This window comes from Geotrypetes seraphini, chromosome 8 (genome assembly GCF_902459505.1).
Source record: "Geotrypetes seraphini chromosome 8, aGeoSer1.1, whole genome shotgun sequence".
Lineage (NCBI taxonomy): Eukaryota > Metazoa > Chordata > Amphibia > Gymnophiona > Dermophiidae > Geotrypetes > Geotrypetes seraphini.
Window position 1 is genome coordinate 57,732,479 of NC_047091.1, and position 14,171 is coordinate 57,746,649.

Genomic DNA, 14,171 nt, shown 5'->3' on the forward strand with positions numbered 1-14,171 from the left:
CAAAGCACACAACATCTGAGAGGGTATGTCGTCAGGTTATAGACTACATCACAGTTCTTCAACTGTCGGTCCGCGGACCGGTGACGGTCCGCAGGAAATTTTTGCCGGTCCGCACAGGGCCGGCAAGATCAACATCCGAAGTCTGCGCTGGGAAGGAGAGATCTTGGGGAGCCTTCGACAGGGGCTTTCTCCCCTCTCTGCAGCTCTCCTTTACTTCCTAGCACAGCGATTCACGAAGGCAGCCTCGGGGCTTTTGCTGAGTTGCGGCTGCCTCTGATGTTGCAACTTCCTCTTTCCTCAGAGGCGGTGCGACACAACAAAGGACCCGAGGCTGCCTTCGTGAATCGCTGCGCTGGGAAGTAAGAAGAGCTGTTGGGAGGGGAGAAAACCACTATCAGAGTCTGGGAAGCTGCTGGGCAGGGGGGAAAAAGGGACAGCTGCTACTGGAGAGGGAGAAGGAGAGATGCTTCTGGGAGGGGAGGAGGGAAAGGAATCTGGGAAGCTGCTGGGCAGGGAAAAAAAAGGGACAGCTGCTACTGGAGAGGGAGAAGGAGAGATGCTTCTGGGAGGGGAGGAGGGAAAGGAATCTGGGAAGCTGCTGGGCAGGGGAAAAAAAGGGACAGCTGCTACTGGAGAGGGAGAAGGAGAGATGCTTCTGGGAGGGGAGGAGGGAAAGGAATCTGGGAAGCTGCTGGGCAGGGAAAAAAAGGGACAGCTGCTACTGGAGAGGGAGAAGGAGAGATGCTTCTGGGAGGAGAGGAGGGAAAGGAATCTGGGAAGCTGCTGGGCAGGGAAAAAAAAGGGACAGCTGCTACTGGAGAAGGAGAAGGAGAGATGCTTCTGGGAGGGGAGGAGGGAAAGGGATCTGGGAAGCTGCTGGGCAAGGAAAAAAAGGGACAGCTGCTACTGGAGAAGGAGAGATGCTTCTGGGAGGGGAGGAGGGAAAGGGATCTGGGAAGCTGCTGGGCAAGGAAAAAAAAGGGACAGCTGCTACTGCAGAGGGAGAAGGAGAAGGAGAAATGCTTCTGGGAGGGGAGGAAAGGAATCTGGGAAGCTGCTGGGCAAGGAAAAAAAGGGACAGCTGCTACTGGAGAGGGAGAAGGAGAAGGAGAGATGCTTCTGAGAAGGGAGGAGGGAAAGGGATCTGGGAAGCTGCTGGGCAAGGAAAAAAAGGGACAGCTGCTACTGCAGAGGGAGAAGGAGAAGGAGAGATGCTTCTGGGAGGGGAGGAGGGAAAGGAATCTGGGAAGCTGCTGGGCAGGGATAAAAAAGGGACAGCTGCTACTGGAGAGGGAGAAGGAGAGATGCTTCTGGGAGAGGAGGAGGGAAAGGAATCTGGGAAGCTGCTGGGCAAGGAAAAAAAGGGACAGCTGCTACTGGAAAGGGAGAAGGAGAGATGCTTCTGGGAGGGGAGGAGGGAAAGGGATCTGGGAAGCTTCTGGGCAAGGAAAAAAAAGGGACAACTGCTACTGCAGAGGGATAAGGAGAGATGCTTCTGGGAGGGGAGGAGAGAAAGGAATCTGGGAAGCTGCTGGGCAAGGAACAAAAAGGGACAGCTGCTACTGCAGAGGGAGAAGGAGAAGGAGAGATGCTTCTGGGAGGGGAGGAGGGAAAGGAATCTAGGAAGCTCCTGGGCAAGGAAAAAAAAGGGACAGCTGCTACTGGAGAGGGAGAAGGAGAGATGCTGCTGGGAGGGGAGAAAGGGAAGAGAGTTACTGCTGGACAGGAGGAGAAGGGAAGGGAGAATGAAAAAAGGAAGGAAACAGTTGGCAGAGAGATTAGAGGAGGGGAAGGGGAGACACAGGCATGAGAAAGTAGAGAGATTGATGATAGGAAGGGGTCAGCAGAAAAATAAGCAGAGAGGGACAACGATGATAGATCTGGTGTAGGATAGATAAAAATGAAGAGCAGTGAAGCTGGAATGAATCATGTAAAAAGGAGAGAGGGGGCACAAGCTGGATGGAAAGGGGAGAGGGGCATAGAAAGAAGACAGATACCATATGGAAGGGGGATAGGACAGACAGTGGATGGAAGGGGCAGATGCTGGATTGAAGAGACAGAGAGGGCAGACGCTGGAAGGAAGAGAGTGAAAAGAAGATTGAAAGCAGAAACCAGAGACGACAAAAGGTAGAAAAAAATAATTTTATTTCTATTTTGTGATTAGAATATATCAGATTTGAAATATATATCCTGCTAGAGCTGGTGTTAGACATAACTGGGGACTGCAAAACCCAGGCAGTGCTTCTTTAGCTTCCAGCTGGCTTAGGGCGCTCTCTGACCAGGGGGCAGTTGCCCTAGTTGCACTCCCCTAAAACTATTCCTGTCATGTGTGACTGTAGTATTCTGTTAGCATAATATTTCTGTGTAGCATTCTGTAATAATTTAGCTTGTTCAGTTTTCTTGATAGTAGAGGGGATATATGTGAAGAGGAGGGGAGACAGGGGTTTTGTTGATCCTGCTCTGAATTATTTGTATTTATAAAATGACAATTGTACAGAATATTGTTTCTTTTTATACTTTAATAAAATACATTCAATATAAAATCATAACTGAGGCTTGTGTGGATGGGATCAGATGATTTGTGGGGACCGAGCTGGCGGAAATGGGGTTTTTAAATTTTAGTCCTAGTAGTTTGCCGGTCCACAAAATAATTCTTTTTTTTCTGCCGGTCCACGGGTGTAAAAAGGTTGAAGAACACTGGACTACATGGTTATAGACTACTAGCATTTATGCTCCCAACTGCTCACAGTTAGGCAGTCGAATGGCAGCTTGTTATCGAACAACAGCTCAAGATAAGTTTTCCTTCAAGCCCAATGTGAATTTTTTTTTTTGCATTAAGATTATCATTGAGCCGATGAAGAAGCTAGCGGCTGAATCTATTACTCAACATGAAAGTTTCCTTTATGTTGAGTGATGTATACCTGGCTTTGACTTGAGGAGTTTGTACAGTCAGGAGGGAGCATTTACACCAGCCATTTGACTGGCATAAGTGCTCATACCTAAAGTTAAGTGCATTACTGCGGACTTACACTATTATTCTATAATGTCATTTCTGTGTGCCAAGTCCGTTATGTTTATTTATTTATATGAAACATTTATAAGAATTCATGTTAGCGTGCATCAACCCAGCACATTGGCCAATCAGTGCCTTAGGACCCTCCCCGTGCGCCGGGGCAGGGCCTAAGGCTGCTATTATGCAGCGGCGGCCCGGGAAGGAGGAGCAGGAGGACTTTCCTCCTGCTCTCGAAGACCGGCGTAGGAGCAGGAGGGTCCAGGCACCCCTCTTGTTCCTGAAGATGGGAGCCTTGTTGGAAGGAGCAGGAGGGATCGGGCACCCCTCCTGCTTCCAACTATTTTAAAGGTACCGGGGTGGGTGGGCTGGGCCCGACCGCCTGGGCCGACCAGGGGTGGGCTGGGGGTGGGAGGCCTAGGAGCAGGAGGGACTTAGCACCCCTCCTGCTCCCAACTTTTTGGTGCCGGGAGTGGGTGGGCCATGCCGGGAGGGGGGTGAGGGCCGTGGCAAGGAAGGGCGAGGGAGAGATCAGGGCAGGCAGGCAGGAGAGATCGGGGCCTGGGGGGGTGTCGGGCAGGGCCGGTGTGTCGGGTCAGTGGGTAGGACTAGTGTAGGCTCTCCTGCCTGCCCTGCTCTGCCCCGATCTCTTCTTCCCTGCTCGCCATACTCTCCTGCTCTCTGCTGCCGTTCCCCGCAGTGCAGGCTGGCTTTAAAACCACGGGCTTGCACTGCAGGGAACAGCGGCAGAGAGCAGGAGAGTCCGAGAGCAGGCAAGAGAGATCTGGGCAGAGCAGGGCAGGCAGGAGAGATCGGGGCTGAGCCCTGACAGTAGTGACAGGAGGCTACTTCTCATGTCACTATTGTCAGGGTGTGCGCATGAGCGGGGATCGCTGTCTACTGATCCCGGCTGTGGGTAAGGGAAATGTTAACGATCATCCCCATTTGCATGCATGCCTTTAATGAATTTGTCGGCAGGCATGCAAATGGAAACAGATTGGGCCTTTGTTGGTTGAGCTGAGAACTTTCAGTGGCCCTTCGTAAAATCCTTAGTATTGAACACAAAGCATGTTTATTAGGATTTTATATATGGCACCCAGATTTGCATGCTCAAGATGCACTTGCAAATTAATTCAGCAACAAGCCATTAACTATCAATAATTGGCACTTGTTAAGATTTGTATGCATTGATACAATTGATTTTATTTGGTACGATAAGATTTGAATGCACATCCAGCAGCATAGCAAGGGAAGGAATTGCCTGGGGCGGTGGTGCTCGGCATTGCTGCGTCGTGTGCCCCATGCACTTTTCCCTGCCATGCCCCTCTCCCCACGTACCTCTTTAAAAATTTGCCAGCAGTGAGCAGCATCTCCTACCTGCTGCTCATGCAGGCCTCAGCTCTCTCTCTGATGTCATTTCCTGGTAAGGAAGTGATGTCAGAGGGAGAGCTGAGGTTGGCGCGAACAGTAGGTAGGGGATGCTGCTATCTGCTGACTTCCAGTGAAGATTTGAAAATGTGGGTGGGCATAGAGGAGGAGAGGTGCGGGCGCCCCACACCAAGACAGCGCCCAAAGTGGTCCGCCCTCTCTCTCGTGACGCTACTGTGTATATGGCTCCTGACTTTACTGGCACCTAACTCAAAAGCGATGTGTACATGTGCGTGTCAGGGGTGTTCTGAAAAGTTGCATATGTAATTATAGAATATAGTCTCAGCACACCTAACTTGGGCACCAGTCTTTACACTAGGTTTCAGCAGGCGTAAGTCTGGTGCCCAAAGTTAGGCATGAGAATCAACGCTACGCGTGTCGATATTTTATGGCAAAGAATTTTGAGCACCATTTACTGAATCCAGCCCATTATGAATATCAGCTGAATTACCTGAGCTTTATAATCATCCCATGCACACAGTGGCATAGTAAGGAGGGAAAGACAGGGGGGCAGACGGCCCTGGGCGCTGTCTTGGGGGGGGGGGCACCGGCGCCTCTCCAAATGTATTAAAATTTTGATGAAACGCAAAACAAAACTTCTAAGTGTTTTACAATTTATAATTAAAAAGGGGGAGACAATAAACGAATAAATACAAAACAATACATAACCATCTAAAAACAATAGAAAAATGGGGAGAACTACAAATTAAAAGTAAAGAATACACAGAAGGTAAACCACAATGGGGAAGCTAGGGTGCAAAGATTAAAGAATGACTCTGGCTGTAAACCAAAACTATTTAACAGTCAAATGCATCTTGGAAAAGGTAGGTCTTTAGATTTCCCCCCTGCTCCTTTCCACTCCTCCCCCACCGCGCACACACCTTCAGTTCTCCGCTACCGTACCTCTAGCTTTTGCCGACGCCAGCAGCAGCTCCAACCTGCTGCTCACGCTGGCCTCTGCGCTCTCCTCTGATGTTAGTTCCCGGCCCTGTGACTAGGAAGTGACATCAGGGGGAGAGCCAGCGCTGGCAGCAAATTAGAGATGCTGCTCACGCCAGGGAGCTAAACAATTACAGGGGAAGGGAAGGGAAGTGCGCGCGGCAGGAGGGGGTGGAGATGGAGCACGGGGTCGAGAAGAGGGCGAGGGGGGAGGGCGCCACCAGCCCGGGCGGCTCCCACACTCGCTACGCCACTGCATACACACCTACTAGGTTGTTCTTCAGGATCATACGAAGAAATGGCTTGTTTCCTGCTTTGATTGTTGCTCTCATTTGCAGATAAACTGGAGATTCCCAGCTCCAAATCTCAGTCTCTGCCCTTCTCTCCCTCCCTCCAGTGCTGCAAGAGGCCAGAAAAGGAGGCTTTTTTTTTTTTTGCGTGGCAGGGAGGGACAGGAAGCGGTCGCCTGTCCCATTGTCCCCGCGTACAGCTTCGGGATGCTGTCCCTGAAAATGGGACATTTCGGCGTCCCGAAGCTCTGTGTGGGGACAACGGGACAGGGGATCCAAAAACGGGAAGGTCCCATTCAAAACGGGATATATGATCACCTTAATCATACCTCACACTTCTTCAGAACACATTGAGACTCTGAGAAGAAGACATTTTTCTGCCTAGTTGTCCCCCCCAGTGCTGTGGAAGATGGTCCCAAAATTGATTCATGCTAAATCAGACCCTAAAAATTTAAGGTCTTACCGAAAAGCTCTTTTTTCAAGCATGATTTGATAACCAAGGGAAGAGGAGAAGGATATTTATAAACTTTCCTGGGAAACGCCAGATGCATTGATGTTTGGCTGTAAGCGATCTCTCTATGTATGTTTTAGGTCTTTCCAATCATATTTTATGTAGTTCCTTTCTCATTGTATTTGTTCACTCTTTTTATTGTAAACCACTTTATGCCTTATAATTCAGTGCTATTTATCCGGTCAGGTGTAATTCACCTTATTTGGTCCCTTCAGATTACAGTAAACCCCCTCTTAATTACGTTTCAGATTTCGCGCCCCCAGTCATTTGCGGGGTTTTTCTGACCGCCACTTCCTTTTACCAAAATCATGGTTACACCAATCAGGAGCTGCTTTGACATGCTCTCTGGCCACACCCATCTAGTCTGCCCACACTAAAGGCCCATCCCCTAACTACCTCCATGAAGAGATCCCACATGCCAATCCCATCTTTTCTTTAAAATCTGGCACACTGCTGGCCTCAATTACCTGTTATGGAAGATTATTCCAGCGATCAATCACCCTTTCGGTGAAAAAATATTTTCTGGTGTCGCCATGAAATTTCCCACCCCTGATTTTCAACGGATGCCCTCTTGTTGCCGTGGGTCCTTTAAGGAAAAAGAGATCCTCTTCCACCTCAATACGGCCTGTGACATATTTGAACGTTTCGATCATGTCTCCCCTCTCTCTGCGTTCCTCGAGTGAGTACAGCTGCAACTTACCCAGTCATTCCTCATACGGGAGATCCTTGAGTCCTGAGACCATCCTGGTGGCCATTCGCTGAACCGACTCAATTCTCCGTACATCTTTTTGATAATGCGGCCTCCAGAATTGTATACAATTACAGGGGACGGGTATACAATTACAGCTGCCGTCTCCTGCCTTTTGACAGGCAAAAAAGCGTATTTGCAGTTTTTCAAAATTTGCGGAGGTTCTGTGCTGCTCTCAGCACTCATAGAGTCCCTATGAGCGTCGAAAGCGGCGCAGAGCATTCAGTGCTCAAGCTTGCGCTAAAATCCGCTTTCAAGGTTATGTAAAAGGGGGGGGGGGGTTAGTATGTGTTGAGTTAGGATAAAAACTTGTACCAAAAATTTTGTACCATAACTATGGCAAATTGTAACCTGTTAACTGTATATTATATATGTTAACCTGTAACCCGTTTTGAGCTCTTTGGAAAGGACGGGATAGAAAATGAAATAAATAAATAAATGAGATAAGTGGGCTTTTAATATTAAATGATTAAAAGTGGGTTGAAAATAATAAGTTGAATGTATCGAAGATGAAATTGAAGATGCAACTTTAGATTCAAACAGTTTTTATTGATGCAAACATTATCGAATACAACGTCAAAGCATATCAATAATGCATCAACTATTATAATATATTATAATAAAAGACAAATTCCAATTTCAATGAACCCCCACTTTATCTATATGTGTTTGAACCTTTACCGTCCCTCTCCACACCCACCCCTCCCCACCCAATAGTACTTTCTTCCCAATGATACTCTCTTCATTTAATTAAATAAAAGCCCAATTAAGAGCCCCTACGGCCCTTAGGATGCAAATCTTGCAAATATGAATCCCAGATTTGTATAAATAACATCTTTCGCTTTCTTATAATTCCAGCATCTCTAGCTTCCCAAATGGCCAACTGATGTAATTGGTTCCACCAATGCCAAAATCTCGGAGGATCAGGGATTGTCCAATATTGAAGTATACATTTTATCCCAGGACAAGCAGGCAGCATATTCTTGACTGATGGGTGACGGCACCGACGGAGCCCCGGTACGGACAATTTTAGAGTGATTGCACTCTAAGAACTTAGAAAGTTCTAGCTAGGCCGCACCACGCGTGCGCGAGTGCCTTCCCGCCCGATGAAGGCGTGCGGTCCCCAGTTTCTTAGTTTCCGCGGAGCTAAGACGCGTGTTTCCAACGGCTGTTAGAGACTACTTTTTTCGCCTTCCCGCTTGCGTAATTTTCCTCGTGAAACTCTTCACATTTTCTTTTTTTCTTCATAAAAATTTAAAAAAAAAAAAAAGTCTATTTTTTTGACTTTTTTCGGTCGGCCCCGGCGGGGCCTGTTGGCACCATCAAAGCCTTGGGCTTCAATTTTGCTACTGCCGTTTTTCCCTTCATGCCCCCTTCACCGGGTTTTAAAAAGTGTCAGCGGTGTGCACGTCCTATTTCTTTATCCGACCTACACAAGTGGTGCCTTCAGTGTTTGGATCCGGACCATAAGGCTGAGACGTGCACCCGCTGTAGTTCTCTTCAAAAGAGAACTTTGAAGAATCGCCAAATTCAACAGCAGATTCTTTTCGGTGCCGCTATGGAAGTTCCACCGGCATTGACTCCGGCAACTTCCTCCAAGTCGGCACCGGTGGTTTCGACACCGTAAGATACATCGTCGGTGTCGCACCCTACAGGTAAGCCGGCTAAGAAGCCATCCCCTACTGTTCTTGGCCCGCCAGTCGAACATGCAGTGAGCCAAGTCCTGCAGACTGCGCGCCGGCCCCACAAACGCTCCGCTCCCATAGAAGTGACTGCCTCTTCATCGGCATCGACTTCGCCTGAGCGTCGAGCTGCACCGCAGGTACCGAGCAAGAAAAAAGCGGTACCGGTGCCATCGGGACCGTCTCTGGATGAGCATATAGCATCCATCCTCCAGGTCCAGATTAAGGAGCAATTACACCTGCTCCCGGCTCTGCTGACTCCGAACCTTCCGGTGTCGGTACCTACTGAGCCTACGGTACCGATCGTCGACCAGCCTGTTTTGTCGGCATCGACGTTATCGGCACCGCTTAAATCTGCCTCTTCCATGTCCATGCCTATTTTATCGGCAGAGCCAAAGTCTCTTCGTCGAGCTGCTCATGCTGTCTCTGATCCGGTACCGCTCTCTGACACCCGTACCGCTTTACAGTCACCAGGTACGGTGTCGATGCGTTCAGGCAAATCGGTACGTAAAACCAGGCATACCGAATCCTCTACTCCTCTATCTCAGGGCCGTCTTCCCTCGGTACGTGACCCTGATTTATGGGATGATTCTGAGGATCCCCTCGGTACCGATGAGGATTTTTCATCGGATGAGGTTGACCCATCGGTGCAGGATTCTGCTAGTAAGCCAGAGCACTCTTCCTTCACTAAATTTCTTAGGGAGATGTCAGACACCCTTTCTCTCCCGTTAAGAGTCTGATTCTAAAAAGTCCAAGGCATTCCTGGATGCTTTGGATTTTGACCAACCTCCTAAAGAATTTTTGAAATTACCCCTTCATGATATCTTACGGGAAACTTTCTACAAAAATCTGGAAACTCCTCTTACCATCCCAGGAGCTCCAAGGAAGTTGGAATCACTTTATAAAGTTATTCCTATTCCAGGATTTGACAAACCTCAGCTTCCACACGAATCTTTGCTGGTGGAGTCAACTCTCAAAAAATCTGCAGGCTCTAGTGTGTATGCTTCTGTCCCTCCTGGCAGAGAGGGCAAGGCTATGGACAAATTTGGTAAACGCCTTTACCAGAATGCTATGTTGGCCAACCGTTCAGGTAACTATGAGTTCCACTTCTCCTTTTACCTGAAACATCTTATCCAGCAGATGGCCACTTTTCAGAAATATATTCCAGACCATAAACTTTCTGCTTTTCAGCAATGCACTGCCAGTCTCTTTCAGCTCAGGAAGTTTATGGTCCGTTCCATCTATGACACATTTGAACTGACATCTAGGGCTACTGCAATGTCTGTAGCTATGAGATGATTAGCATGGCTTCGCGTCTCAGAACTTGATGTGAACCACCAGGACCGCCTTGCTAATGCTCCCTGTCTGGGGGATGAGCTCTTTGGAGAATCTCTGGATACCACCACCCAGAAACTTTCTGCTCATGAGACGAGGTGGGATACTTTATTGAAAAACAAAAAGAAAACCCCTCCTACTCGTCCTTTTCGACAGCAGACATCGTATCAGCGCCATTTCTCTGCTCGGCCTATTCAGCCTCATCCTCCTCAGCCTCGGAGACAGCGACAGCACCAGCAACAACAGGCTCGCCAACAACAACCGCCTGCAATGAAACCTGTTGCTCAGCCTAAACCAACTCAGCCCTTTTGACTCTCTTCTCCAGGGCATTGCCAGTCTTCCTCCCTCATGTCCTCTTCCACAACCTATCGGAGGTCGCCTCAACATCTTTCTAGCTTGTTGGGAGGTAATCACCACCGATCAATGGGTACTTTCTATCATCGCCCAAGGCTATTCCCTAAATTTTTAGACTCCTCCGCCGTTAGGCCTGCCAAAAGAGTCTGCTTCCAACAAGTCTCAATCCCTCCTTCTTTCTCAAGAGGTTCAATCCCTCCTTCTTCTCAATGCCATCGAAGAAGTTCCTCCAGATCAGCGAGGTCAGGGATTTTACTCCAGGTACTTTCTAGTTCCCAAAAAGACCGGAGACTTCAGACCTATATTAAATCTCAGAGATCTCAACAAATGTTTGGTCAAGGAGAAGTTCAAAATGCTCTCTCTTGCCACTCTCTACCCTCTTCTCACTCAAGGCGACTGGCTATGCTCCCTCGACCTCAAAGAGGCCTACACACATATTCCTATCCATCTGATGTCCAGGCAATATCTACGCTTTCTCATCAATCAAACTCATTATCAGTACAAGGTGCTACCCTTCGGTCTGGCCTCCTCTCCCAGGGTATTCACCAAGTGTCTGATTGTGGTAGCAGCCTATCTCCGCTCTCACAATTTTCAAGTCTTCCCTTATCTGGACGACTGGCTGATCAAGGCTCATTCTCCTCAGGCGGTTCTGCTTGCCACCAACCAGACCATTCACTTCCTGCAACTGTTGGGTTTCAAAATCAATCTACCCAAGTCGCATCTCATTCCAACTCAGCGACTTCAATTCATTGGCGCCATTCTGGACACTGTTCTCATGAGGGCGTTTCTTCCAGCCAACCGCCTTCAGACCATCCTTCATCTCTGTCGGCAGGTGTTTCAACAGATTACCATCTCTTCAAATCACATGATGGTGCTCTTGGGGCACATGGCTTCGACAGTGCATGTCACCCCTTTTGCACGTCTCTACCTGCGCACTCCTCAATGGACCCTAGCAACCCAGTGGTCCCAAGTGACGGATCCTTGCTCACAACATATATCTGTGACATTGTCTCTTCGACAGTCGCTTCTTTGGTGGTTGACATCTTCAAATCTATCCAGAGGTCTACTGTTCCATCTACCTCATCATCATCTAGTCATCACCACAGATGCATCCCCCTATGCCTGGGGAGCTCACTTGAACGAATTCCAAACTCAGGGGTTTTGGACTGCCCAGAAAAAGAAACATCACGCATTTCAACATCTTCTCTTTCCTCAAGTACTACTCCTTTGCACAGACAATCAAGTTGCAATGTACTACATCAACAAACAGGGAGGGACGGGCTCTCGCCTGTTGTGTCAGGAAGCCCAACGGATTTGGTCTTGGGCAGCAGCTCGTCATTTATTCCTGAAAGCTGTCTATATTCAAGGGGAGCAGAATTCCTTAACAGACAATCTCAGCAGAATTCTCCATCCTCACGAATGGGCTCTCGACCCCTTGACTCTCCAGTCCATTTTCGCACAATGGGACACTCCTTAAGTGGACCTTTTTGCAGCTCCTCACAAACATCAACTGCCCCTGTTTTGCTCCAGACTCTACTCACCTCACCATCTGACACCCGATGCATTTCTCCTGGATTGGACCAATCTCTTCCTGTATGCATTTCTTCCTCTACCACTCATGCTGCGGACATTGTTCAAGCTCAAGAGGGAACAAGCCACCATGATTCTCATCGCTCCACGGTGGCCCAGGCAACATTGGTTCTCCCTTCTACTTCAACTCAGTTCCAGGGAACCCATACTTCTTCCACTGTTTCCTTCTCTGCTTACTCAGCATCACCAGTCCCTACTGCATCCCAATTTACAGTCTCTGCACCTGACAGCTTGGTATCTCTCGGGCTAACTTCGGCTCATTCACTCCTTTCTCAGCCTGTCCGTTCTATCATTGATGCTTCCAGGAAACCGGCCACCCTTCATTGTTACCAACAGAAGTGGTCTCGGTTTTCTTCCTGGTGCCTCTTACATCACCATAATCCCACGTCTCTAGCAGTGGGACTGGTGTTGGACTATCTTCTTTCCCTGTCTGACTCTGGTCTCAAATCTACTTCTATCAGAGTTCATCTCAGTGCCATTGCTGCTTTTCATGAGCCAGTTCATGGAAAACCCCTCTCTGCTCATCCTTTGGTTTCCAGGTTCATGAGGGGTCTTTTCAATGTGAAACCACCTCTTAAAGCCCCGCCTGTTGTCTGGGATCTCAATGTGGTTCTTTCCGCTTTAATAAAGCCTCCTTTTGAACCTTTGGCCACAGCACATTTCAAATTTCTCACTTGGAAAGTGGTTTTCCTTATAGCTCTCACCTCTGCCAGGAGGATCAGTGAGTTACATGCACTAGTGGCCGATCCACCTTTTACTGTTTTTCACCATGATAAGGTGGTTCTACGTACACACCCAAAGTTTCTCCCTAAGGTTGTGTCTGACTTTCATCTTAATCAGTCCATTATTCTACCTGTTTTTTTCCCAAAGCCTCATTCTCATCCAGGTGAACAGGCTTTGCATTCCTTGGACTGTAAACGTGCTTTGGCTTACTATCTCGAATGCACTAAACCTCACAGATCATTTCCTCAACTGTTTTTGTCATTTGATCCTAACAAGTTGGGTCATCCTGTATCTAAACGCACTCTATCCAATTGGCTTGCTGCTTGCGTTTCATTCTGTTATGCTCAGTCGGGCCTGACACTGGAAGGTTTTGTCACGGGCCACAAAGTTAGAGCTATGGCAGCATCTGTAGCTTTCCTCCGCTCCACTTCCATTGAGGAAATCTGCAAGGCTGCTACTTGGTCCTCAGTTCATACTTTTACATCTCACTATTATCTGGATGCATTCTCCAGACGGGATGGACACTTCGGCCAATCTGTTTTACAAAATTTGTTTTCCTAATGGCCAACCTTCCCTCCATCCCTTTTTTTGTTAGCTTGGAGGTCACCCATCAGTCAAGAATATGCTGCCTGCTTGTCCTGGGATAAAGCACAGTTACTTACCTTAACAGGTGTTATCCAGGGACAGCAGGCAGATATTCTTGCGTCCCACCCACCTCCCCGGGTTGGCTTCTTAGCTGACTTATCCTAACTGGGGACCGCGCGCCTCCGTCGGGCGGGAAGGCACTCGCGCACACGCGGTGCGGCCTAGCTAGAACTTTCTAAGTTCTTAGAGTGCAATCACTCTAAAATTGTCTGTACCGGGGCTCCGTCGGTGCCGTCACCCATCAGTCAAGAATATCTGCCTGCTGTCCCTGGATAACACCTGTTACGATAAGTAACTGCTTTCTAGCCAAGAGACTCATTTTCCTACACAACGCCCTATTTCCTTTAGGTAAATGGCCAACAACCTCTGGCAAATCCAAAATAAAGAAAGAAGGAGAACAGCGCAAAGATCTTCCAATTATTTTTGACATATAATTTATTATTCGCTTCCAAAAGTGCTGAATTATGGGGCAAAACAAAATGCATGACCTAATGTATGACTCTCCCTCCCACATTTATGACAAAAAGGTGTAGGAAGACCTGCACTATAAAACAATTGTGTTCGTGTGTAATAGATACGTAATGTAACCCTATAATACGTTTCTCTTAACCATGAACATGATGTCACCCCAGATGTCGCTTAGATGCAACTTTATCAAGTTTTTGCAGGAGCCTGTGACGATAAAATGTATAAATCCCAACCGATATTAAAACTTGTCTTGTGGTGCGGGTGTCATCGCTGAGGCCCCGGAAGAAAATTAAGATTATTTATTGGAGCAGTGGTGATAGCTGATATTATTGTTTAGCATTTTATGCTATTGATTTTATCTTGTGTTAGTGATCTATGTATGTATTTTTGGAACCCGCTTAGGTTTTAGGCGGGCTATAAGTTTTTCAAATACATAAAACAGTCTAGA